At 45.1% G+C, this 27,297-nt stretch overlaps 1 protein-coding gene and 1 pseudogene across 1 annotated transcript in view; both read left to right on the top strand.

Moving 5' to 3' along the window:
- Window positions 1-27,297, top strand: part of Idua (alpha-L-iduronidase) — a 495,845-nt gene that overhangs the window by 64,820 nt on the left and 403,728 nt on the right. The window lies entirely within an intron of this gene.
- Window positions 15,117-15,291, top strand: LOC142566445 (U2 spliceosomal RNA; annotated as a pseudogene).

Raw genomic sequence — 27,297 nt, 5'->3', positions numbered from 1 at the left:
GAAGTCTGCGCCATATTGTCGATAAAGGCTACTGAGGGCCACCAGGAAACATTTCATCGCTTGCTATTTTTTGGCTCTCGACCTTCACCACGAAACTTGTCTTTCAGGTGATTGCTACTATGGTATTTTTGAATTAACTATGTAAATAATCTACATAACACGCCGTCGGGTTAGCAGCCATGAGCAATTCGTTTCATGGGGGCTTGTTTCAGGGAGCGCTGAAAGTAGTAGCAAACTTTTTCATACGAAATGCGCGCCTAACTCTTTCTTTTGCGCATTAATAAAGTGCCCGTATTTGACTAGAACAACTCACCAGAGTAATAAGAATGATGATGAGAGCTTCGCAGGGCAGTGTCTAACACGCACAACACGTTGACACCAAATAGCAAGATTTTTCTTCCACGTAGAACGTCTCTCATAGCTAAGTACTCAGGGAATGTTACGTATTCAGGACAGACACGGCGCATATATGCATTGCAAAACTAGTAGAGCCATTCGACGCTACATGGCTTGCGATATCCAAGCCGCACACTTTCTCGACTCACGCGCTTTTGAAGAAGGAACAGTGGTTCAGGCATGGCAGCAGAAAGAAGCCCACACACCCTTCAATAACTATGGCTCGAGCCACCCATACCCCAAGCATACAGGGAGGCAACGACCGCGCGCGGCGCCGGTCCGGTCGTTTGTGTTCTTCTTCCTGAGTGCTGGTCTTCTGCGCCTTGCCTTTACCACTTCAAGCATGAGCCAACTATCCCAAGCAAAAGTTTTACTTGAGCCGGAGCGAGCGGTGTCCTGGCGGTGACGTCACTCGCGAGAGGGCGCCACTCCAAATTCTCGCCGCTAATTGCACTATCTTCGTGATCGGTCAACGCGTGGGGGGAAATTCTCAAGCTGTACGGCTCGATAGACGAACTCAATTTTTTCCAGAACCTAGCCATGTAGACCTTCGCTGTAATAATTGCCGTATTTCTGTTTTGTTTCGCCGCCAGCCGCGTTAGTTTATTGATGTTACGCCGGTAAGCTCTAGGTCGTGGGTTCGTTACCGGCCGCGGCGGCCGTAGGTAGAAAAGGGCGAAGCGCGAAAAACAAAACAAAAAGAAGACGCTCGTATACTTAGATTAAAGCGGGCTGTGAATTAGGAAGCCCAGCTGGCCAAATTAATCCTGAACCTCCAACTATGGGGTGTCTCATAAACAGATCTTAGTTTTGGCGCGTAAGACCACAGACGTTAACTGAAAATTTTGTTCTCGTCACTCAATCAGACGACTTTTCTAGATACTTTGCCACTACGGCGATTTTCTATTGCTACTATAGGCGCTCTTCGCATGTTTTCTAATCGTACACGTGCTGCCTGTGTGTCACTTTGTTTTGAGATTTTGTTATTATTTATACATTACGGCACGCAAGGGATCAAGTGGCGGTGGCTATCATAGCTGACAACAGTGATGACGTCAGAGATAAGTTCATGTCATCGCGGTTACCGAGACTTACGCAGAAAGCCTAAGAAAGGTATCTCCGAGATTCGCGCGTCCAATCCCGTTACTTTTATTGTCTCAAATAAGCGCAATGAATGACTATTGTGAAGAAACTATGCGACGACTGCGCTTACGTATGAATAGAAGGTGTGGGCCAGTTCTATTAAACAGACAAAAACTTTACGATCAACATGACTCCTTGCGCATAAGACGGCGCGATGAAGGAATGCGCAACGTGTGAGGCCACCACTGGCGTCGACTGGTCTAACCGCCGGCTGTCTCGGACGCTGCACGAGTCTTCGCAGCAGAACATCACGCGACAGACAAAAAAATACCGTGACTACGCCTTTCAATCCGACCCCGCTGTCTTGAGGAGCAGAATCCACACTTCCTAGCTGCTGGTCGCTGTTGGATGTAGAGTATTCAGCTCCCGGTCTGGCACCTTGTGCAGAGATGGTCACACCCAACAACGACGGTAGGAGGGAGCACTACGTCGAAGCAGCACAGAAGAGATACAGAGGGCGTGCACATACCATCAACCGTCGAGACCGCCGTCCGCTCCAACCTGGTCAAGAACAACTCAAGGGAGCAGGTTGTCAACACTGCTGAGGTGCTGCAGGGCTAAGATGCGAAGAACACCGCAAAGAATACCGAGAAATTGGACCGTCGCATACTTAGCATCTAATGCTATCACTGGTGAATTCTAATGACAGGAAGCACTGATAAATGGATCAGCAGTTGGTGTGCTAATTAAAAGAGGTATTATAAGCGTATACAGAATGAACTGTTCTGACACTGCACTTATTTTTTGTAGCTTAGAAAACGTCCTGATGCCCCAGGCCAGTACACAGCAAGTGAGAGTAACATAAGGAATTGTAATTAAGTAATTTCACCTGCCCCGAGAGAAGGAATTTGATGCGCCAACTATTCCTGTTTTGCGAACAATGTTTTGGATCACATTTATATGACTATCATAGTACATATGTGCAGAAAAGGCCGCTCGTAGGTGCTTAAAATGATAAACAAGTTAAATGCTACGACCATTTAAAACAATATCTACATGTGAAAGAATTTCTTTGTTAATTGGTCACAAAATAATTGTCTTTATTTTAGTGTAATTAGTTTTTATGCCATTCGGTAACGACCATACTGCTAATTTTTGTGCTTTACAATTGCCATTGTAAATGTATTAAAAATCATGTAGGTTATTACCTGAAAAGAAAATGCTGCTCTTATCGGCGTGTATAATAAATTTTGCACTGCAATTATTACGTATACCACATCATCAACATATAAAGTAAACAATACATGAACTAATATACTCCTGTGCGGCACTTCGCAAACTGCCTTCATATCTTGTCACGTTGGCTTATTTACTTCGACGATTTGTTGCCGATGACATAGGCAAGATTTTGTTAGTTCCTGTGTGCGACCACGTTTCCCATAATAATTAGGCTTTATTATTCGAAATTTGGTGGTTAACTCAATCCCATACATTTGTATTATCAACAACCGTTCAAACTGTTATAGATTTCTTTTTAAACTGTGTTATAATGTATGCTTTTGTTGAAGTAATGCTGTTTCTGTAGACTTATTGTTGAAAAATCAACAACAACAACAAGCAGCTTTTCCAAGAGCCAAGTCGAGTCCCAAACTGTGCCTATAGTATTATGTCTGGAGCACATTGTTTACTTGTGGGTTATTCGGCGTCATATCATCAGGTTCTCGCTGTCATATTTAATGGTGACAGCATTGTCCGATGCAATGTCCTGAAGTCGTTGAGAATTGCATCAGGATGCTAGTCAGTGGATTGGTGACATAGCATTGACCAGCATTGACTTGATCCCATCGAAATGGCTACACAGCAGCACACAAAAGAGGCCCCAAAGGCAAGGAAACAAACCAGAAAAAGAAAGAAAAAGTGTTTATCGCGACGAGTATCCGGCTGATGATTACTGAATGAGTCCATAAATTCATATTTCATCCATTTTAGTTGTGTAATAGACGTCTTTTTCACTTTAAAAACAATTGTCTCGGAACTTTAATTTTTTCAACATTTGTCTCGTCATCTAAGGAAGCGCAAATGCTAAGAATATTTTTTCAGTATTTAGTGCGCAAACTAGGAAATCTACTGCAGTACAATTATTGTGGTTGATTGAAGTATTATTCTTCCACAAAACATTTACTATCTAACAATGCCTAAAACTGAGCAAAGAAACAGTAAAAATAAAAGAAAGCGAGCATTATGATATTGGGCGAGCAGTATACTTCAACAAAAAGAAGAAGAAATGCTAAAAACAACGATCGAATATATTTTTTCTAATACCTAGATATGCTGAGCGACCTCTCTGCCTTTCTGTAATTAAATTCCTTTCTCATTTTTCTGTCTACATCTACACACGAAAAGGCTCTGCAATGTGACATAAAGTACATGGTACGTATAGGGCCTTACCTCTTCTCTAAAGTAATATTATATAGCATTCAGCTAACCGCTGTAAGAACAATTCGCCTCGCTAAAATTTCAACTTATCCGTGGGAATACGTATTTCGATTGGGACGAAATGCAAGAACACCCGTGTACTTAGATTTAGGCGGACATTAAGGATTGCCAGGAGGGCAAAATTAATCCGGAGTTCCCCGCTACGGCGTGCCTCATAATGAGATCGCGGTTTTGAAAAGTAAAACCCCACGATATATTTTTTAAAAATCGGTCTGCACTGCACAATAGTTTGGTAGTAGTTGGCATGAAGATGTTCTTAGACGGGATGAAAACATGTTCCTCAGTGCGCGGAAGTGATTGAGTGCCAGTGGATCCAATGGCGGACGATGATGATATCAACGACAGGTAACCGTGTCATGCTTTCTGCGATTTACGCAGGCAGCGTAAAAAGATATCCCCCAGACCTGCCCGTCAATTCAAAGCCGGCCTCTTATCTCCAGAAAACATGATTAACGTGTCTTGTTAGTTCACTGAAGGACAGCGCGGAAACCTGCTGCGCAAGAAACGCATGAAAGTTGGCAGAAAACGGGTATTATGTAAATATTTCCAGCAATTTTGACAAAACATCGAACTTTATCCACACATCAGTACCAGCATCACCCCTATTTCCAACAAACATGAACACACTGTCACGTACAGTTTTCCTAGGACTAAAAATATTGAGGCTAATGGTCGTAAAACACATTGAGAAACTTTATTTAAGATCTTTGTGCAAAACCCATCTTTGACTCATTTTTTTTGCAATTCCGCCCATGCATCCTTCATAAGAATTCCTCCTTGCTTTAACATGTCAACTTTAAGGTATGATAAGTTCTTTCAGGAGATTAGGGAAACCTAGAAGGAATTTCGTAAAATAAGCTTGTTAAACTTTGCAAAGCTCGAGCAAGTAATTTACCGCAAAGGCTGTTTATAAACTACGCAGTTAAAATTTTTCGTACACATCACCCATAACATGGCGTCGATGTTCTCCAAATATAACACAGCTTCCGCTCTTGGTTATGTCAGGTGAGTGGAAAATTTGCAAGCATTTCATATAACGCCTCACAACATGGGGAAAACGAGCGTTAAGTAATTTTCACTTAGCCCCCAACTCACCAACAGGTTTCGATATGTGACTGCAATGCACGCCAAATATGTCCCCGTTTCCCTAAGATATATACTGGCTGAACGATCTAGATTTCTTCATGACAACGTGAGAGCACGCAGATAACGTATTCGAGCGCTCCTGGTCCCAATACCAGCTTTCAGAGAAACTGGCGCGTTTCTTCGTAGAGTCACCACTAAGTAAGGATTGCATAATTATATAAGCAGACAACTATTTTAGAGATATTGTTATCACGACGATTTTCTATCGGTAGCGTAGACAATCTTCAGGCGTGTTCGTTAAGCACACACCTATTCATTCCGTTGACGATGATGGTGATTATATTATGATAAGGATGATCCTTAGAAATATGGCATGCACCCACTATAAGAGACGTGCAAGAAACCCGGTGAATGTTCTTACAGATAATTGCAGGAAATAATGAAGACGTGGTAAAGCTAAAATTTCGAACAATCGAAGTGTTATTTGTTCGGCGATATTACACAACCGGTTCAATATGTGCTCTTGAGTACGCGAAAGTCATCGAGCGGCGGTGGCGCTCATGGCTGACGACGACGTTGGTCTCATCCAGAAGTTAGGGAGTCCTGGTTACGCCGAGCTGCCCTTTAGGCAGAAAATGACATCCCCGAAACCGGCGCGTCAAGTTTTATTATTTTTTTATTCCGTCGAATAGGTCCAGTAAAGTACGATATGAAGATATACGCGGTCATATACACTGATACACAAATGATCTTAGTGGGCTCCTGCTAACAAACAGTCGAAATGTTAACTGTGAAGACTACTTCACACTTTCCGACGTCGTCAATTTAAGCGTAATGTCCAGGTCCTTTAATGTCGCCCCGTCCATAAATATTGTGTGGCCGCCACTGCACCAGCCTGCAGAGAAGGAAACCCAACCGTCGTATTGCCCGCAAAACGAAAAATGGCACCACGGAGTGTTGAGGTCCGGCAGATTGAGTGGCGGGGAACTATACGTCGGATCGGGCACGGGACGCCGGTGTCTTTGCTCTGGTTGTAGGTGAGGGCACTCGGAGTGTTCCGCCGCGTCATCTTCGTCAACTTTGCCGTTGAATGACGGCGTGACTACATTCAGGCTGTCCTATTTATCACGGTTGAGGTCTGCGGCGTACGGCTGTGTTACTGCATTCAGCATTTTACCTTCTTCCTGCTCCCTGTATATTGTGCGATCCCGAAATGCAAAAGCTCGAGGCTGTGCATAATGAGCGGTGGCGCAAGTTCGTGTGTGGCCAGGACGCTCTTGTGGAGGCCTATACGACTAGTTGGTTGCGCCGAGGAGGTAGCTGCAAGGATAGTCCTGTCGAAGGCAATGGTCGCGCAAATCCAGACCCAGGGCCAGCAGCAGATGTTTGCCAGGCTCGCCGATATCCTGGGCCAGAATTGCAACCACTGGGTAAGCCTCAAGAGCGTCGCCAATCCTCGCCTGGGCAGCCTCTACGTCATGCTGGAGGCGCGCAACTGCTGCAGGACGGACCAGCGCGACGCCCATGCAGATGTTGTCGCAGTGGACAGAGGACCTGGTGTTAGCAGCACGAAAGGCAGGAGGTGGAGGTGTGCGGCAGGAAAGCAGTCGCGCTGGCGGTTTGGTGGGCATTGACCTCCCCGGCGGTCTTGGCTTAAACGGAGATGAGCAGCTCAGCAGTGCCACGAACCCATGTGCGTTCACGCTGCTTGAAATGCGACCGTGCCTCGGGGACAGCGAATGGCAACTAGTCACGTCATTTCGGCATCCGGGAGTGGAGAAGCTTACAACAAGCTGCCGATCGATGCAAGTCGCTTCGAACCAAGCCGAGCACACAGCCTGTTGCAAGGGCGGCTGTAATTCGCTGGATGGCTCGGCACGTTCCCAAAGCTGCAGCGTGTCCAGGATGATGTTCGGTGCTTCAGTGCTTTGGTGATGCGGCGAGCGTTCTGGCCGTCGAGGAAGCCGCCGCTCCTTCAGCTTGAGAAGCGGGATCCACAGCTGCAGTAGCTGTTCGCCGTCATATGCAGCGGCTTCGATGAAGGCGGTGAACTGGATTCCCGTAGCTAATTGCGCTGCGTCAGCGCGATAATGATGCGCTAACGGGGACGTTTTTCGTTGACGTGAACGACGAGGAGGCCTTCGGTGGCTCTGCACAGCTAAATACGGGATAGGACCAATCGTGGAAGCTCCAGGTTCTCCCACCTTCACATGAAGGCGCGTCTGGCGTTCTCGTTCCTGGTGCATCTGTGCAGAGGCTCCGTCAACGTGGGCGCGTCTTGCCAGTCGGCGATGCTCAGGCGTTGCGAATCCTCTGGCGATGGCAATCTTGGTTTCAGTCAGTAGTGTTGGCGTGCGACACCAGACAAACAGGGAGAACTTCTTTTCCGTCTCGAACGATTGCTGCCGCTGGAAAATGGGGATTCGATGAACGAGCATCGGCTTCATGAGGCGCGAGAGCGCTTCTTTCTCAGCGTGGTACGCCTCGTGTCCGGTTCTGAGGAAGGAAAGAAGAAGAAGAGACGTCGTACACTGCCTACTGTGTATTTTGCATGGTTTCCTGGTAAAATTTGTTAAGTGTGTACTTGTTTATTGAAGAGTAAAATAAGATTTGTATTACCACGTGATAAAAAAGAAGAAAGCAAACGCGCATACAAACTAACGAGCAAAAAAGAGCCTATGCAATCTCTTACGTTACCCTATGTGTCCGTGCTGCGTCAACATCGACGGTGCTGGTGAGACGCCGTGTGGTCAGACCTTTGCGTGAGACAGATGTTAGCCATAAGCCAAGACAGACACCAGAAACAGAAAAAAAGACACAGACACAAAATATTGGCTTCTTTTATTAGATTGGCGCGTCACTTGGAATGCCTTTAGCAACTCATAGTGTGCAACCAATTTGGGGGCAATAAAGCGCGTAGTAATGAGACAGCTGACGTTGTTACTGCTGCGCTCTTCGCAGGAATCCAAGTTTTTTTATGGTCGCGTCAGCAGTTTAGTGTGGTAGGAATCTATGGTACATGCGCAGCGTAGATTTAATGTATATTTTGTTATTCTCTCTTCACTTGTCACTGACTTGCTCACTGAGATTCAGATGAATAAACGATGGTTTGAAGTAGACAATTTTGGACAATTTTATAGTGGTTTCGTACCTCTTCCGATTTAGCGTTTTTCTTTGAAGGAGCAAATCTTGTATGGTGCGCTGACATGGCACAAGAAGTGAAGCTAGTGCTGTTCTTGAATTATTATTATTATTATTATTATTATTATTATTATTATTATTATTATTATTATTATTATTATTATTATTATTATTATTATTATTATTATTATTAGCTGCTATTGTAGCTCCAGTGCGCAGCTGTGCGTGATTGTCAATGAACTATCTGCCTTTGTCTATAGAGTATCCACTGGTGTGCCCCAAGGTTCCGCGTGAAGTCCACTTCGCTAGTGATTTTTCATCAATGACGTTTCCTCAGCAATCCAGTAGCTTTATTTCTTCTTTACGCTCACGACATCACACTTTTAAAGGAGATTCACACTACTGAGGGCTGCCCCGCGCTGTAGTCCGACCTATTTTTCTCTGAAAGGTGCCAGTTAAACGGACTAAACTTAAATTCATCTGAAACGAGAATTTCGTCGTATTCGATCGCGTGAAACCTGTCAAACAGTCTACTTTTATTCTGTTGACCGGGCGGTGTTTTAATCAGTCAGTCAAAGAAAGTCTATTGCTTACAAAGGTAGTACATATTGGGCAGAATATGCAAAAGGAGGTCCGATAGCTCAAGCCTGCAAGGGAACCTCCTGTTTTGAGATGCATGAAGAGAAGTGAGTTACCAACAATGATTATACCTTATCAACGACTAATAAGCACAACTATTAAACATAATTCAAAGAAACAGAAAACGGTAGTGTAAGGACCATCTATTAGAAACGGGGTTAGTTTTCTTTTTTTATTGTATCAAAGTATGCACGTTATTTTATATCGTTTAGCCCGTTATTCAATAATGCTACTGTTGCAACTTGGGCTTTGTGTTATTCATAGTTACTGTATACTTTTGGTAGCATACTGTTGTTATTCAAAGCAAACCTGGTGTCATTGGAATTGTAAAGGGATACGTTGTCCGTTACATTTATTTGTCATATACATTAATACAACTCAATAGTGTGGAATGGCACAACGAATTCGAATAGCATTTTTATTCAGCGTGTTCAGAAAAAGGTAATGAGTCCATGTTTAAACATCGTTTCCTGACCTCATGTACCAACTTTTCAAGTCTGAGTAATCATCGTATACACTTCCGCCACTTAGCTGCAGACGTAGTGGACCGACGCCCTCTTGTTATGCAAAATAATTTCTAGAATTATTACGTGTTCCGTTTTACTATAGCTCCTCTTTCACTGAGGGTTCTGCGGATGAGTATACTTGGGACTACCTTCCGCATTCCTGCAAATTTCGGCACACTCACCTCTCAGAGGAATGCACTGTCACTTTCTCCATATTGATATCTTTCAAAACGTGTTGTCTTCCTTTATTTCCGAGCTTCCTACTTTTTCTTCAGTCATCTTTCTAGCTGCACTCCTCTCCTGTCTTCTCATACTTTCTGCCTTCGTCCGTAGATGCGCTGCCTCTCTCAGTAATGTGGTATTACAGGATTGTAACTAAATATGATGCCATTTATCCGGCTATTCCTGGTTTTTCATTTTCCTTTTTATCTTATAACTTTATGATATTAGTTGTTCTGGAGTGCGCTATGAACAAAAGAACACAGTATGGCACAGAGATAAAAATGTGGGAGCGCTCTAGCAACTGACGTTTACGGGAACTCCCCGTATTCATATATACACATCACTGCACAGCCACTTGACGCGTCCTATCTATATTACTTTCGAGTCAAGAAGCAAGCAATACTGATAGCCATCTGCGTAATTGTACTAGTACTAAAAATGTTTATTTAATTGCGCCAGTTTAAAGAAAAGCACATAGAACATCGCACGATAATTTATGGAAGATCGATCTGTAAATACAAAAGTGCAGCGTTCTCTGAGTTTTTCAGCTGCTCAAAATAACTCCACGAAGCCTGATAGACGCGGAGCAGCGCAATACGACAATACGACCAAGAATAAGAGACCGACACACAGCGCTAACTTGTATCTCGGTATATGCGTACGCGCTGTGTTCGTGTCTTATTCATGGTCCCTGTCGCATTGCGCTGCTCCGCGTCTATCGTGAATCTAAATCAACTAGCCAGGCAACGTGCCCCACAAAGCAACGTGCTCATAGCATCCGCCCCTTCTGCTAATAGACTTGAACAAGCCCAGTTGCTCTACACGCTACCCGCGATTTCCAAAACATCTGTTCGAACTAAAAAAAAAATACACACGGCATATCCGCGTTTTACACAGGACACACACACAGGTTTTACACAGGTATGTCGTCTATCGCTGTCCTTGTCCTTCGCGCTGTACGTTATTCTTGCCTTTCAGATACTTTGCCATTACGGCGCTTCTCCGTTGCAGCCGTGGACACTGCTCACGCGTTTCCTAACTGTACAACTATTGTTCCTGTGCGTCACTTTCTTCTGAACATTCATTGATTCAAATTGATATAGAGATATTGCTAAATGGCTCGAAAATATGCTCTTTAGTGCACACAAGGGAAGTGATGGACCTGCGACGGTGCGCATGACGGATAGCAGTGATCCTATCTACGATAAGCTAATGATAAGTGCTTACTGCGACTTACGGCTACAGCTAAAAAACATGTCTCGGAAGGCTTCACGTCGAATTCAATTTCCTTTATTGTGCCTGATAGAACATATGAATATCATATAAAAGATGCTACGTGACAGTTGTACAATAATAATTACAATGGTTCGTGTGCAATAATGCTTTTAAAGAGACAAAATCGTTCTGATCAACCAGACTGCTCGCACACTTCACATCGCCATGAAGGCATGCGCAAAGTGCGAGGCGCGCATTGCGTCGACTCATCCAACCACAGTAGACGAGATCGCTCCACGAGCCTCCGCAGCAGGAACCCACGTCGCACACAAGAATCCAATAGGTGCTCGTCCCACTCCAAGCCTGCCGTCTTGAGAAGCAGAATCCACGCCTCCATCTGCTGGTTGCCGCTAATGGCAGTAGCCTCGACGACGACCGCGAAAAGGGTTTCCATAACTAGTTGCGCTGCGTCAGCACATGCATAAAGCAGTGTGTTAGCTCATCTGTTCCTGTTGGGTTCCGACCTCTTTCCGACACTTCCGATGATGAGCGAGCGAATAGCACACCGGGACCTGATCGCGAATGCCGCGCGATGGCCGTGATCGTGTCGCCATCATCGTCTTCAGGATCGCTCACTGAAACAAAGCCAGGGGAAGGTGGCGGAGTCTCCTCGGTTGTAGGTTTTGGCGATAGTGGCGGTGTCTCCTCGTCGATCTTGCCCTCTTCCGCCATAGAACCCCTCTCTGTCTATTGTACTTCAGCAAGTGTCGCGCTTTCGAGGGTGGAGAATCGTCCATCTGGGTCGGCGTGCTCAACTCCTCGCTGTACCCGTCGCCGGCATCGTGGTCGTAACACGGCTGGAACCCTTTACACAGGTGGAAGTTGAGCTCTGATGGACCCGACGCGAGGTGCCGGTGTCTTACGTCTGGCTTCGTGGGAGCGCACGCTATGTCTTCCACCACGTTGTCTTCGCCAGCTTCGTCATCGAATGACTGTGTGACGCCCTTCAGCCTGTCGTGCTCATCCTGGTCGACGTCTGCTGCATACGGCTGTGTTACTGCATTCAACCTCTGATCGCATTCTTGCTCCGTGTATTCTGCCATTTTGCGAAGGAAAAGCTCGAGGATCCGCCTAATGAGCGGCGGCGAAAGCTCCATTGCGGCCACGGCATTCTTGCAGAGGCATTTCTGGCTGGCTTCGTGTAGGCGGGGGATGCAGAGATAGTTCCGTTGAAACCGATGGTGGGACAGGTCGAGACCCAGTGACAGCAGCAGATGTTCGCTCAGCTCGCCTGTCTCGAGCGCCAGAAGTGCAACCGCTGCGAGGGCCGGAGCAGTGTCGCCATTCTGCATTTTCGCAGACTCTACGACGTCATCCTGGAGGCGAGCAACTGCTGCGGCATGTACTTGCGCGACACCCACGCAGCAACAGTTCTCAAGAAGGCGAGAGGCGTCGGTGGCAGCAGCAGGAAAGGCAAAATGTTGAGGCGCGCCGCAGGATAGTTTCCTGTCCGGCGGCTTGCTGTGGAATGAGCTTACAGGTGGTCTTGACGTAGGCGGAGGTGAGCTATAAAGCAGTTCTGTGAATGCTGGAGTATTCGTGCTCAACGAGAGGCGAACGTGCGTCGGGGGCGGCCAACGGCAACCAGTCACGTCATTTTGGCATCTGGGCGCCGAGAAGCTCACAACAAGCTGCGGGTGGATGTAACTAGCTGCGGCCCACGCCGTGTACACGGCCCGTTGTATGGGCCGCAGCAGCGCTTGGTCCCATGGCTTGGTGCGTTCCGATAGCGTCGGAGTGTCAAGCATGCTTGTATGTGTGGTAGTACGTTGGTGATGCGCAGACGCAGATCGTTGTTGCTGCCGAGGAAGCCGAAGCTCATGCGTCGTGAGAAGCAGATTCCACAGCTGCTGGCGGTGGTTGCCGTCGCTAGAGGCGGCCTCGGAGAACGAAGCGAACAGGATTCCTGTAGCTAGATGGCCTACATCAGAGCATTGGTATTGCGTTGACGGATGTTGCTTTTGTTGCCGAGGAACGTGCAACTCAGACGTCTTCGGGAGCAGAATCGACGGATGCAGCTGCTCATCGCCGTCAATGGCAATGACTTCGACGAACGTCGCAAACAGGATTCCCATTGGAAGTGGCGCTGAGCAAGCACGATTCGTTTTCGCTGCCGAGAACGCCAAAGTAGTGCTCAGTGGCTCGGAATGGGTAGATGCCTAGTAGGACCAAGCGGCAAAGCTCTGGCGTCTCCCGGCTGGCCACGAAGAGGCGTCAAACGTTGTCGTTTCTCCTGTATTGAGCAGCGGCTCCGGCAACGCAGACACGTCCTGACATTGGGTGACGTTCAGGCGTTGTGGATCCTCTGGCCGTGGCGATGCTGGCTTATGTCGCTATTGATCGCGCGCGACCCCAGTGAATCAGGATGACCTTCTGGTTGGACTCGAGCTTAAGCTACTGCTTGAAAACGGCGATTCGATGAACGAGCGTCAACTGCACGAGGACGCGCGGGTCCACTTCTTTCTCATCGTTCCACGTCTCTTGCTCGGCTGTGAATAAGTAAACAAACATTCACGCAGAAATTTCTGTGTTAGACCTGTCGTGGTTGGTTAGTGGCTATGATGTTGTGCTGCTAAGCACGAGGTCGCGAGATGGAATCCAGGCCACGGCGGCTGCATATCGAGGGGGTTAAATACGAAAACACCCGTGTACTTAGATTTAGGTGCACGTTAAAGAACCCCAGATGGTCCAAATAGCCGTAGTGCCCCACTACGACGTGCCTCATAATCAGATGCTGGTTTTGGCACGTGAGACTAAAATTTAGTCATAATTTAAATTTTGTTTTGTTGTGTAATTATACATATGCGTTGTGCCACTTGTGCATTTCCACAGAGCGCGGTGCACTAGCCATGTTATGAAACTTGATCCGATCAGTATAACCCCTTATCAACCGTCATCGATCGTTCGCATACCATTTTCCATAGCGAACATGATAAGGCAGGATTAAGATAGAGTTCCATGCCGCAATCCAAGCCTGTACCTTTGGTGGGAGTCGAAGCCATGACCTTTGTTGTTAATTAAGGTGAACTAACGTTAATTTATCGAAGCTATTGCGAAACCACCAGTACATTTTCTGAGGGAGGTATGTAATGATTTATTGATGGTTCAGATGCTTGCTTTGAGCTCGTTCTTTGTTGAAACGTACGGTATTCTGTGTGTTTTATGCGCGACTGCACTGAATGTATGCACTGTTCGTTTCACTTTGCTAAGCACTTGTAGCCTCTGCCTTAAGGTGGTATGAGCCATTTCATTTTTTGCTTGCTTCCGGGGGTATGATCCATTCATTGTCTTATGTGACGGACCAATTTCTCGTTGGGTAGGTATAGAAATACTTACTCATTTATAAGGCTACGGCTCTCACGACTACCGTTTCCCTCGCAACTCATTGTGGAGTTTTGTGACGTTAGACCCAGTTGCTGCTGTAGGAAAATATTCATGCGCCAAGCATCTCGAAGCTCTTCATTGCTCAAGGGAAGCGGGAAAAAGTGCTCTTAGGCAATTACAGCCAAGTGTTCGATGCCAATCGGGCTGCAGTGCGGGGGGAACTGGTTGCAAACGGGCAGCCCCTACTCGGTAAAGCAGACGACGTCGACACGCCTAAACTCGAGGAGGTAGAAAAATAAAGCGTCGATTTCAAATCATTACTCTCATGACGAGGAATATTTGATGGACTATGGATATTTATCTCTCTGCGTAATTTCGCAGAGAACAAAGCCGGTCACCCGCACAATTGTAGTGCTTGTAGGATCAGCGAAAATGGCTCTACCTTGATTCTTCCGCTTCGCGGCTATTCTGTTGTCCACACGGTGCATGAGAACATCAGCAGAAAATACCTCAGCCTCGTTGGGACGCTTTAGAATACTTACTGTATGGCTTGTAATTAGAAAAAAATAAAAACAGTTCAGTGCCCTTCTGCTGTGTGAAGGTCGATGACCAGCGAAGCTGTGTATGTGGGCTCTTTAATGGCGAACTCTCCACTGCCGGGCTTCAAACGCGGTATGCACACAAATGGAAGGCGAGGTGCGACTAGTAGCTCCTCCACGATGTTGAGCCTCTGAAGACGATGAGGCACCGGGGGGTAAACACACCCATGTATTCTTGCAAAACGCGGCACGACGTCTTTCGCTAACGAATCCCGGCACCTAGGACAGACGCGCACCTCACCGCTCTCCGAGGGCACAGACTTCTCATCCGTTGTCCAGGCGATCATGCGTTGGTCGACGTCCCGCAGTGCAGTAGTGGATGTGAGCTCACTCGAAAAGCAACGTAGACATGGCCGACGCGCGTCAAAGTGTAGTGTCTGTTCCTATCAGCTTAATATCTGATACAGGTTGTATTGGGACCTAAGATAGTATACTTATGTTTGAAAGTTGGCGGAGTGCTTAACGCCTCCTTCACCTACGCCGCGGGTCGGCCCGGTATTAGCCCCGAGTACGAACTACAGGGTCGCTGCGAGCGCCGCTCGTGTGACGTCAGGGCAAGTACTCACGCTTGTCGTCTGCTGCAGTTCGGGTATTGTCCGGGCGCCTTCTGCAGTATTTTCGTTTGTTCGCTCTCGTTGCCTCTGCTTGTATACTAATGGCGGTCGTCTCAAATATATCTTTACGACGTCTTCGTACGGGAAAATTTATTCAAGAGCTTATTTCTTAGACGACAATTGAGTTCTCAAAGGCAACGCTACAGTGCCAGCCGAAGGAGCGCGGACCAGCCCAGTGCGGCTTTTTCAGGCGCAGATTGACAACCGCAAAAACATAGCATATAAGAATGCATTTATGATACCATACCAGCAGCGGTGCAACAAATATATCACAAACGCTGGCTATATTTGACTTCTAGAACGTTTACCTTGATTTTAACCTGCTACAACAGGTTTGCTCAAGACGAGTAGTTCATGGTATAATATCGAATATTTGCATTTCTTCACAGAAACGCTCGGCAGTAACACTGGGACTTAACTAACACTGCAGTTTACATTATACCAGACCCACTTGCCTTGTGCAACTATTTCTCAAAATTAGGCAGTTCTTCATGTGTCTAATGGCGGTAATTTGAAGTAAAGCTAGTTGAGGCTTACAGTTGTTTGCAGAATACGAAAAGGAATGTACCAATATATACTCCTTTTACTGTGCTACACGTTCAACTTATTTGAGCAATTTACTGGTGTTTGTTGCTTGAGGAATATACATGATGAATCTGCTCGGCGATCTCACACAGGCCACTCGGCCCACATTTTTTAGTGAGATATTAATTTTGGACTGCATGGCTGTAGCCAAAAAGAAGCCGAACCGCCATTTATTATTAGTATGGGACACATCGGGGAGGGGGGAAGATATAATTCCCCGGTGGAGGGTCAAAAATAATGTGAAATACGTAAGGCTTGTTGTGCCTTCCTTACGAAGGTTTGCGAGGTTCTCTTTTATGTACTGACGAAGCGAATAGTGTTCCGGTTGTAGAGTTAAACAACGCTGGATCGAGACATGGTGAAGCAGAAGGTGCTTGAATTTTCCTTTTCTAGGCAGCCTCAGCTGTGCGGCAGTACTAGACTATAGTTTAGGCATTGCAACTGGCGCTGTAAAAAACTGCTTTATGTTTTCAATTCGAGCTTGTACGGCACTGATGGGTTTCGCGAACAATGCGTGCCTTGCCATAAGTACAGTCGGTTGCTAACGTTGTTCGAAGTCTGCGCCATATTGTCGATAAAGGCTACTGAGGGCCACCATGAAACATTTCATCGCTTGCTATTTTTTGGCTCTCGACCTTCACCACGAAACTTGTCTTTCAGGTGATTGCTACTATGGTATTTTTGAATTAACTATTTAAATAATCTACATAACACGCCGTCGGGTTAGCAGCCATGAGCAATTCGTTTCATGGGGGCTTGTTTCAGGGAGCGCTGAAAGTAGTAGCATACTTTTTCATACGAAATGCGCGCCTAACTCTTTCTTTTGCGCATTAATAAAGTGCCCGTATTTGAGTAGAACAACTCACCAGAGTAATAAGAATCACGATGAGAGCTTCGCAGGGCAGTGTCTAACACGCACAACACGTTGACACCAAATACCAAGATTTTTCTTCCATGTAGAATGTCTCTCATAGCTAAGTACTAAGGGAATGTTACGTATTTAGGACAGACACGGCGCATATGTGCATTGCAAAACTAGTAGAGCCATTCGACGCTACATAGCTTGCGATATCCAAGCCGCAAACTTTCTCGACTCACACGCTTTTGAAGAAGGAACAGTCGTTCAGGCATGGCAGCAGAGGGAAGCCCACACACCCTTCAATAACTATGGCTCGAGCCACCCACACCCCAAGCATACAGGAAGGCAACGAGTGCGCGCGGCGCCGGTCCTGTCGTTTGTGTTCTTCTTCCTGAGTGCTGGTCTTCTGCGCCTTGCCTTTACCACTTCAAGCATGAGCCAACTAGCCCAAGCAAAAGGTTTACTGGAGCCGGAGCGAGCGGCGTCCTGGCCGTGACGTCACTCGCGAGAGGGCGCCACTCCAAATTCTCGCCGCTAATTGCACTATCTTCGCGATCGGTCAACGCGTGGGGAGAAATTCTCAAGCTGTACGGCTCGATAGACGAACTCAATTTTTTCCAGAACCTAGCCATGTAGACCTTCGCTGTAATAATTGCCGTATTTCTGTTTTGTTTCGCCGCCAGCCGCGCTAGTTTAATGGTGTTGCGCCGGTAAGCTCTAGGTCGTGGGTTCGTTACCGGCCGCGGCGGCCGTAGTTAGAAAAGGGCGAAGCGCGAAAAACAAAACAAAAAGAAGACGCTCGTATACTTAGATTAAAGTGGGCTGTGAATTAGGAAGCCCAGCTGGCCAAATTAATCCTGAACCTCCAACTATGGGGTGTCTCATAAACAGATCTTAGTTTTGGCGCGTAAGACCACAGACGTTAACTGAAAATTTTGTTCTCGTCACTCAATCAGACGACTTTTCTAGATACTTTGCCACTACGGCGATTTTCTATTGCTACTATAGGCGCTCCTCGCATGTTTTCTAATCGTACACGTGCTCCCTGTGTGTCACTTTGTTTTGAGATTTTTTTATTATTTATACATTACGGCACGCAAGGGATCAAGTGGCGGTGGCTATCATGGCTGACAACAGTGATGACGTCAGAGATAAGTTCATGTCATCGCGGTTACCGAGACTTACGCAGAAAGCCTAAGAAAGGTATCTCCGAGATTCGCGCGTCCAATCCCGTTACTTTTATTGTCTCAAATAAGCGCAATGAATGACTATTCTGAAGTAACTATGCGACGACTGCGCTTGCGTATGAATAGAAGGTGTGGGCCAGTTCTATTAAACAGACAAAAACTTTACGATCAACATCACTCCTTGCGCATAAGACGGCGCGATGAAGGAATGCGCAACGTGTGAGGCCACCACTGGCGTCGACTGGTCTAACCGCCGGCTGTCTCGGACGCTGCACGAGTCCTCGCAGCAGAACATCACGCGACAGACAAAAAAATACCGTGACTACGCCTTGCAATCCGACCCCGCTGTCTTGAGAATCAGGATACACACTTCCTAGCTGCTGGCCGCTGTTGGCTGCAGAGTACTCAGCTCCCGGTCTGGCGCCTTGTGCAGAGGTGGTCACACCCAACGACGACGGTTTGTGGGACCACTACGTCCGAAGCAGCACAGAAGAGATACAGAGTTTGCAACCAAATACAACCAAATACAACCAGATTTGTGACGGAGAGACCGTCGTCCGCTCCAACCTGGTCAAGAACAACTCAAGGGAGCAGGTTGTCAACACTGCTGAGGTGCTGCAGGGCTAAGATGCGAAGAAGACCGCAAAGAATACCGAGAAATTGGGCCGTCGCATACTTAGCATATAATGCTATCACTGGTGAATTCTAATGACAGGAAGCACTGATAAATAGATCAGCAGTTGGTGTGCTAATTAAAAGAGGTATTATAAGCGTATACAGAATGAACTGTTCTTACACTGCACTTATTTTTTGTAGCTTAGAAAACGTCCTGATGCCCCAGGCTAGTACACAGCAAGTGAGAGTAACATAAGGAATTGTAATTAAGTAATTTCACCTGCCCCGAGAGAAGGTATTTGATGCGCCAACTATTCCTGTTTTGCGAACAATGTTTTGGATCACATTTATATGACTATCATAGTACATATGTGCAGAAAAGGCCGCTCGTAGGTGCTTAAAATGATAAACAAGTTAAATGCTACGACCATTTAAAACAATATCTACATGTGAAAGAATTTCTTTGATAATTGGTCACAAAATTATTGTCTTTATTTTAGTGTAATTAGTTTTTATGCCATTCGGTAACGACCATACTGCTAATTTTTGTGCTTTACAATTGCCATTATAAATGTATTAAAAATCATGTAGGTTATTACCTGAAAGAAAATGCTGCTGTTATCGGCGTGTATAATAAATTTTGCACTGCAATTATTACGTATACCACATCATCAACATATAAAGTAAACAATACATGAACTAATATACTCGTGTGCGGCACTTCGCAAACTGCCTTCATATCTTGTCACGTTGGTTTATTTACTTCGACGATTTGTTGCCGATGACATAGGCAAGATTTTGTTAGTTCCTGTGTGCGACCACGTTTCCCATAATAATTAGCCTTAATATTCGAAATTTGGTGGTTAACTAAATCCCATACATTTGTATTATCAACAACCGTTCGAACTTTTATAGATTTCTTTTTAAACTGTGTTATAATGTATGCTTTTGCTGAAGTAATGCCGTTTCTGTTGACTTATTGTTGCAAAATCAACAACAACAACAAGCAGCTTTTCCAAGAGCCAAGTCGAGTCCCAAACTGTGCCTATAGTATTATGTCTGGAGCACATTGTTTACTTGTGGGTTATTCGGCGTCATATCATCAGGTTCTCGCTGTCACATTTAATGGTGACAGCATTGTCCGATGCAATGTCCTGAAGTCGTTGAGAATTGCATCAGGACGCTAGTCAGTGGATTGGTGACATAGCATTGACCAGCATTGACTTTATCCCATCGAAAGGGCTACACAGCAGTACACAAAAGAGGCCCCAAAGGCATTGAAACAAACCAGAAAAAGAAAGAAAAAGTGTTTATCGCGACGAGTATCCGGCTGATGAATACTGAATGAGTCCATAAATTCATATTTCATCCATTTTAGTTGTGTAATAGACGTCTTTTTCACTTTAAAAACAATTGTCTCGGAACTTCAATTTTTTCAACATTTTTCTCGCCATCTAAGCAAGCGCAAATGCTAAGAATTCTTTTTCAGTATTTAGTGCGCAAACTAGGAAATCTACTGCAGTACAATTATTGTGGTTGATTGAAGTATTATTCTTCCACAAAACATTTACTATCTAACAATGCCTAAAACTGAGCAAAGAAACAGTAAAAATAAAAAAAAGCGAGCATTATGATATTGGGCGAGCAGTATACTTCAACAAAAAGAAGAAGAAATGCTAAAAACAACGATGGAATATATTTTTTCTAATACCTAGATATGCTGAGCGACCTCTCTGCCTTTCTGTAATTAAATTCCTTTCTCATTTTTCTGTCTACATCTACAGACGAAAAGGCTCTGCAATGTGACATAAAGTACATGGTACGTATAGGCCCTTACCTCTTCTCTAAAGTAATATTATATAGCATTCAGCTAACCGCTGTAAGAACAATTCGCCTCGCTAAAATTTCAACTTATCCGTCGGAATACGTATTTCGATTGGGACGAAATGCAAAAACACCCGTGTACTTAGATTTAGGCGGACATTAAGGATTGCCAGCAGGGCAAAATTAATCCGGAGTTCCCCGCTTCGGCGTGCCTCATAATGAGATCGCGGTTTTGAAAAGTAAAACCCCACGATATATTTTTTAACAATCGGTCTGCACTGCACAATAGTTTGGTAGTAGTTGGCATGAAGATGTTCTTAGACGGGATGAAAACATGTTCCTCAGTGCGCGGAAGTGATTGAGTGCCAGTGGATCCAATGGCGGACGATGATGATATCAACGACAGGTAACCGTGTCATGCTTTCTGCGATTTACGCAGGCAGCGTAAGAAGATATCCCCCAGACCTGCCCGTCAATTCAAAGCCGGCCTCTTATCTCCAGAAAACATGATTAACGTGTCTTGTTAGTTCACTGAAGGACAGCGCGGAAACCTGCTGCGCAAGAAACGCAGGAAAGTTGGCAGAAAACGGGTATTATGTAAATATTTCCAGCAATTTTGACAAAACATCGAACTTTATCCACACATCAGTACCAGCATCACCCCTATTTCCAACAAACATGAACACACTGTCACGTACAGTTCTCCTAGGACTAAAAATATTGAGGCTAATGGTCGTAAAACACATTGAGAAACTTTATTTAAGAACTTTGTGCAAAACCCATCTTTGACTCATTTTTTTCGCAATTCCGCCCATGCATCCTTCATAAGAATTCCTCCTTACTTTAACATGTCAACTTTAAGGTATGATAAGTTCTTTCAGGAGATTAGGGAAACCTAGAAGGAATTTTGTAAAATAAACTTGTTAAACTTTGCAAAGCTCGAGCAAGTAATTTACCGCAAAGGCTGTTTATAAACTTCGCAGTTAAAATGTTTCGTACACATCACCCATAACATGGCGTCGATGTTCTCCAAATATAACACAGCTTCCGCTCTTGGTTATGTCAGGTGAGTGGAAAATTTGCAAAGATTTCATATAACGCCTCACAACATGGGGAAAACGAGCGTTAAGTAATTTTCACTTAGCCCCCAACTCACCAACACGTTTCGATATGTGACTGCAATGCACGCCTAATATGTCCCCGTTTCCCTAAGATATATGCTGGCTGAACGATCTAGATTTCTTCATGACAACGTGAGAGCACGCAGATAACGTATTCGAGCGCTCCTGGTCCCAATACCAGCTTTCAGGGAAACTGGCGCGTTTCTTCGTAGAGTCACCACTAAGTAAGGATTGCATAATTATATAAGCAGACAACTATTTTAGAGATATTGTTATCACGACGACTTTCTATCGGTAGCGTAGACAATCTTCAGGCGTGTTCGTTAAGCACACACCTATTCATTCCGTTGACGATGATGGTGATTATATTATGATAAGGATGATCCTTAGAAATATGGCATGCACCCACTATAAGAGACGTGCAAGAAACCCGGTGAATGTTCTTACAGATAATTGCAGGAAATAATGAAGACGTGGTAAAGCTAAAATTTCGAACAATCGAAGTGTTATTTTTTCGGCGATATTACACAACCGGTTCAATATGTGCTCTTGAGTACGCGAAAGTCATCGAGCGGCGGTGGCGCTCATGGCTGACGACGACGTTGGTCTCATCCAGAAGTTAGGGAGTCCTGGTTACGCCGAGCTGCCCTTTAGGCAGAAAATGACATCCCCGAAACCGGCGCGTCAAGTTTTATTATTTTTTTATTCCGTCGAATAGGTCCAGTAAAGTACGATATGAAGATATACGCGGTCATATACACTGATACACAAATGATCTTAGTGGGCTCCTGCTAACAAACAGTCGAAATGTTAACTGTGAAGACTACTTCACACTTTCCGACGTCGTCAATTTAAGCGTAATCTTTGTGTCCTTTAAAAGTTGACTCGTGCACCCATATGGTGTGCCAGCCAATGCGCCAGCCTACACAGAAGGAAACGCAACCATCGTAGTGCGCACAAGAGGACAGATGGCAGCACAGAGTCCTGAGGTACTCCACATTGAGTGGCGGCGCAGCTACACTGTTAGCAAAAATGATCCGAGATGGGAGTAAATGGCTTGTCCTCTAGCGCATTCCCTGATGGGAGGTAAATATACTCCGGGTAGGCGGAGTAAAAGATTTACTCCGCTGCTGAACGGAGGTTGTGGAGGCACTTATGGGAGTATATGTTTACCTCCATCGCGGAGGTTGTGGAGGTACTTATGGGAGTATATGTTTACTTCCATCGCGGAGGTTGTGGAGGTACTTATGGGAGTATATGTTTACTTCCATCGCGGAGCTTCTGCGGGCAACTATGGGAGTATATGTTTACCTCCATCGCGGAGGTTGTGGAGGTACTTATGGGAGTATATGTTTACTTCCATCGCGGAGCTTCTGCGGGCAACTATGGGAGTATATGTTTACCTCCATCAAAGCGCTTTTGCAGGGAACTATGGGAGTATATGTTTACCTCCATCAAAGAGCTTTCGCAGGGAACTATGGGAGCACGTGTTTACCTCCATCGCGGAGCTTTTGTAGGGAACTATGGGAGTATATGTTTACCTCCATCAAGGAGCTTATGCAGGGAATTATGGGAGCATGTGTTTACATCCATCACGGAGCTTTTGCAGGAAGCTATGGGAATACTTTTTTACATTCGAGGGAGGCTTTTCAAAGTACCATAGTATTTCTTTACAATGATCATGGAGGTTTTACAGGAACATATGGGAGTATCTGTTCACATGACTCGGCTAGTATGCCAATTTAAGAATTTTCAATATTGATTTTCCACACTGAGAAATACACAATATATTGGTTTGCAAGCTAGAAGATGCAAACAAAAGTAAGCAAAGTAGTGCTTTGTAGAAAATAAATTTATTGCATAAGCAGAGGCAAGGAAGAAATGGACGACGCAAGCACAATCTCTCAACTGGTTTTTGATTCTTTCTTGCCCATGTGTTATCTGCCCAAACCAAACAGTAAGAATAGAAAGCAACTCATCCAGCTGCAGGTTTAAGCCAAGACCTTATGAAGTACATAAAAAATACATGGAAATCAGCCACAAGTGCCTAAACAAGGTGCAATACAGTTATTGTAGAAATAACATAGCTATAACAGTGCATTCTCTGACAAATCTAGACTGTGGTACTTGGTACTGTGGTAATATTGACATGTGCAAGAGTTAAAGCAGCAAAAAGTTGAGAAGACGCCAAAACACTTATTGCACTTCAAAATTAAATGATTAGGAAAATGAAAGTTCTGGTAGGCACTAACTGAGCCATTTTTACTGACAAGCTGGCCGTGTGGACTAAATAAAGCAGAGTTCAGCTTTGCTTTTTTCCCCCATATTACCGAAAGGCAAACATAGTGGCTAAGAGAGAGTCGTAAGGGATGGTAAAATGTTCATTGTATTGTACCCCGATTTTAAGAGCGGGTGAAAGTGCATGCCCTTAATAGCAGCACCGCCTCACAATTCCTTGCACAGACAGACTCTAGGAACTTTGAAGCCGGTGGATCATGCCCTTAGCTCCGAACATACGTCATGCTTAAATTTCTTAACACAATAACATTAAAAGAAAAAGCAGTCTCAAGAAAAGCAACAAAAGTGGCAGAATAATGACAAGTGGGCTTCTGATGGCCATCATCCAAACTTCCTTACTGATATTCCACCTGGACAATGCTGCTGGTGCAAGAAGGCTTACAGAGCGTTAGAACCACCGTGGGCTCACTTCTGACGATTAAAGGCAAAAAAACAGGCAGTGCTGAAGACCGCATCATAAAAGAACATGTGGCCTAGTTGAGATGACAACTTTTGGAAGCTTCATTCCGTAACATGTTGGGAAGGATAAAAAGTAAAAAAAAATCTTTCAGTGAAGTGTGCCAATCTGAACTTAACATTACAGCACAAACACCTAAGACGAACCACAAAAAGACACAACACACACTGGCGCTTTTTGTGGTTCGTCTCAGGTGTTTGCGCTGTAATGTTAAGTTCAGAATTATGTACCAACTAGGCCCAAATGAAGTTTTACTGTGCCAATCTGACAACACTGTTATAAGAGATTTCTCACACCCTTCAGAGGAATAAGAAATCTGATTGCTGGCTCACAGCCTTGCTTGCACACAGCAAGTGCTGCTGCGCTCGAGCATGGTCAAGGCTGGTTGTATTAGTGATAGCCTGCATGCAGGCTAGCAGCAGCTTGGCATCTGCTTTTACGGCAGCAGCCATACAAGGACCTTGCTGACTTTTAACACAAAGCCAGTATAATAAAATGCGAGAAACAAAAATTATGAATTACTTTTTCAGAAACCGTGCAAATAAGCTATGTATTCAAACAAGGTATATGCAGGTAACTTTTATTTCATAATTGTTGATAATTATGTCTCAAAACAAGTTCAAGGCTCCGAACCAGCATTGCATTTACATTTAATGTAGCTGCATCCACATTGTAACTTTTCTTAACAGCATCGCTTAAGATGTTGGAAGCCTCAATACACTGCATATATTGCACATAATTAAAAAAAGAATATAGACTGTAACCATTGTGAAACATCTCGTAACAGTGTCGCTGTAAGACAATGACACTGCAGATATTACACATAACTAATAAGTAAATAAAAGGTACATATAAGCAACGAAATAGAAAGTGCACTAGTAGCAGACAAGGGAGGCATGTTAAACATCACATTAAAATGGCATAAGGCATTTGAACATAATGCTGAGAACACTTGTGGTTTACGATAATCATCAAGTGAAGCATGCAGAAAAGTGTTAGCCATGTTAGCCAATTCCACGGCCTTCAAGACCTACAATGCCATAAACTAGTGTCTCAAGGTGTACACTCCTGGCCATTTGTGCAACTGAAGTCAACGAAGTATGCTTCCATTCAAGCCAGGGTACCATCTCTTTTCCGGTTTGCACTGCACTCTTTTCATATGTTGAATACAAACCTTGGCCACCTTGGCAAGGAACAGTACCAACAGATGAGATAAAACAAAAGACAAACACAGTGCTGACTGACAAGTGGATACGTTTGCTGCCATGCTTTCCCTTTTCACACTGTCACGAGTCACCGGCAAAGCATGTGCGATAATGTGGAGCAGACGACATTGGTCAGTGAAATGGAGAATGGATACATGAGGTGAGGAAGCATGTGAAGTGTCAGAGAAAAATTGAAGGAAAAGGGGAGGAAAAACAAGGAGCGCGCATTGCTGACATGGATGAGAAGCAAGGCAGTCACATCTCTAGCTGTGCTTTGGAGATGGGAACTAGTAGCTTGGGACCACGGACAGACGAGAGGACATCCAAGAGTTGGCCAACAACAGCTTCCAAGACCTGACTACATCGGCATGACTATGCTCTGCAACCCCAACCCAACGCCACACTGCCATAACCGGCCTTGTCCAGTGCCACAATCACCTGACCACGTCGGCCACACAATGCCCGACTAGTCCAGACTGCGTCCTGTGTAATGCAAGTCTCATAAGGGGGCTACAACCTCGTCACTCACAACGAAGGTCTATGTCTACGTCGTGTTGCAACTACGCAGGCTGACATCTTGCACCACACCTTGCCGACGTTCACTGCTACTCTGACAGTCAGAACATTCAATTCTTGGGGACTGTCACTTGGCCAGTCAGACTATAAACATTATACAGCTAATTTCTCATTTGTTTTGATTATGTATATACCTAGTTTTGTTAATCTCTTTTGTGTACAGGGTATATTTTGTGCGCACTTACTTTGCTGGTCATTTGTTTTGGGTTATATTGTGTCTTGAGAAAAATATTTAAGATATTTGCATTGCATCTGTCCATTCCTGGAGCGGTGAAATTCGTGACAGTTGGCAAGCCTGTCAGGATTTGTTCTTCCTGTTGTGCTCTGCCACATGAGCAAGGGTCTCGCTTATGCCACGGATGTAAGGTATTGAAGCCCATTTTTTGGGGGGTCCAGGGTGGGTGGGTACTGCGTGAGCCAGCTGGCACCCTACTGAGTGAATGAAGTACTCAGGGTATCCCCAAGCCATCAATTCCCACCGCACAAGTGAATTGTCTGCCATGTGGTCTTCTGCTGTTGTGCACACATTTTTCACCCAACGAAGGAGAGAGCAGACAACAGACCTCTTCTGCGAAGCAGGGTGCACCAATGTGTAGTTGAGGTAGCGCCCCGTGTGAGTTAGCTTCCTAAGCACCTCGAATAACAGGTTTAGCCCTTTGCGTTGGCACAAGGGTGTCCAAGAATGGCAGTTGACCTTCACATTCCACTTCTATGGTGAACCTAATTTTGCTTGCAATTGTTTAAGTGAGCCGTGAAGAGGTCGAGGTTTAAGTCAAGGTTAGCTCGTTTACATCGACACCTAAGGTCTTCTTCAGATATGTCGACTGTTTCAGAGTTTTGCAACAACAGAATATTCACCTCTTCACGGCTCACCTAAACAGTAATGCAAGCAGCAATTAAGTTCACCATAGAAGTGGAATCTGAAGGCCAACTGTCATTCTTGGACAGCCTCGTGCAACATAAAGGGCCAAACCTGTTATTCGAGGTGTTTAGGAAGCTAACTCACACGGGGCGCTACCTCAACTACACATTGGTGCACCCTGCTTCGCAAAAGAGGTCTGTTGTCTGCTCTCTCCTTCGTTGGGTGAAAAATGTGTGCACAACAGTAGAAGACCACATGGCAGACAATTCACTTGTGCAGTGGGAATTGATGGCTTGTGGATACCCTGAGTACTCCATTGACACAGTA

This window comes from Dermacentor variabilis, unplaced genomic scaffold (genome assembly GCF_050947875.1).
Source record: "Dermacentor variabilis isolate Ectoservices unplaced genomic scaffold, ASM5094787v1 scaffold_12, whole genome shotgun sequence".
Classification (NCBI taxonomy): Eukaryota; Metazoa; Arthropoda; class Arachnida; order Ixodida; family Ixodidae; genus Dermacentor; species Dermacentor variabilis.
This window is presented reverse-complemented; position numbering and strand designations above follow the sequence as displayed.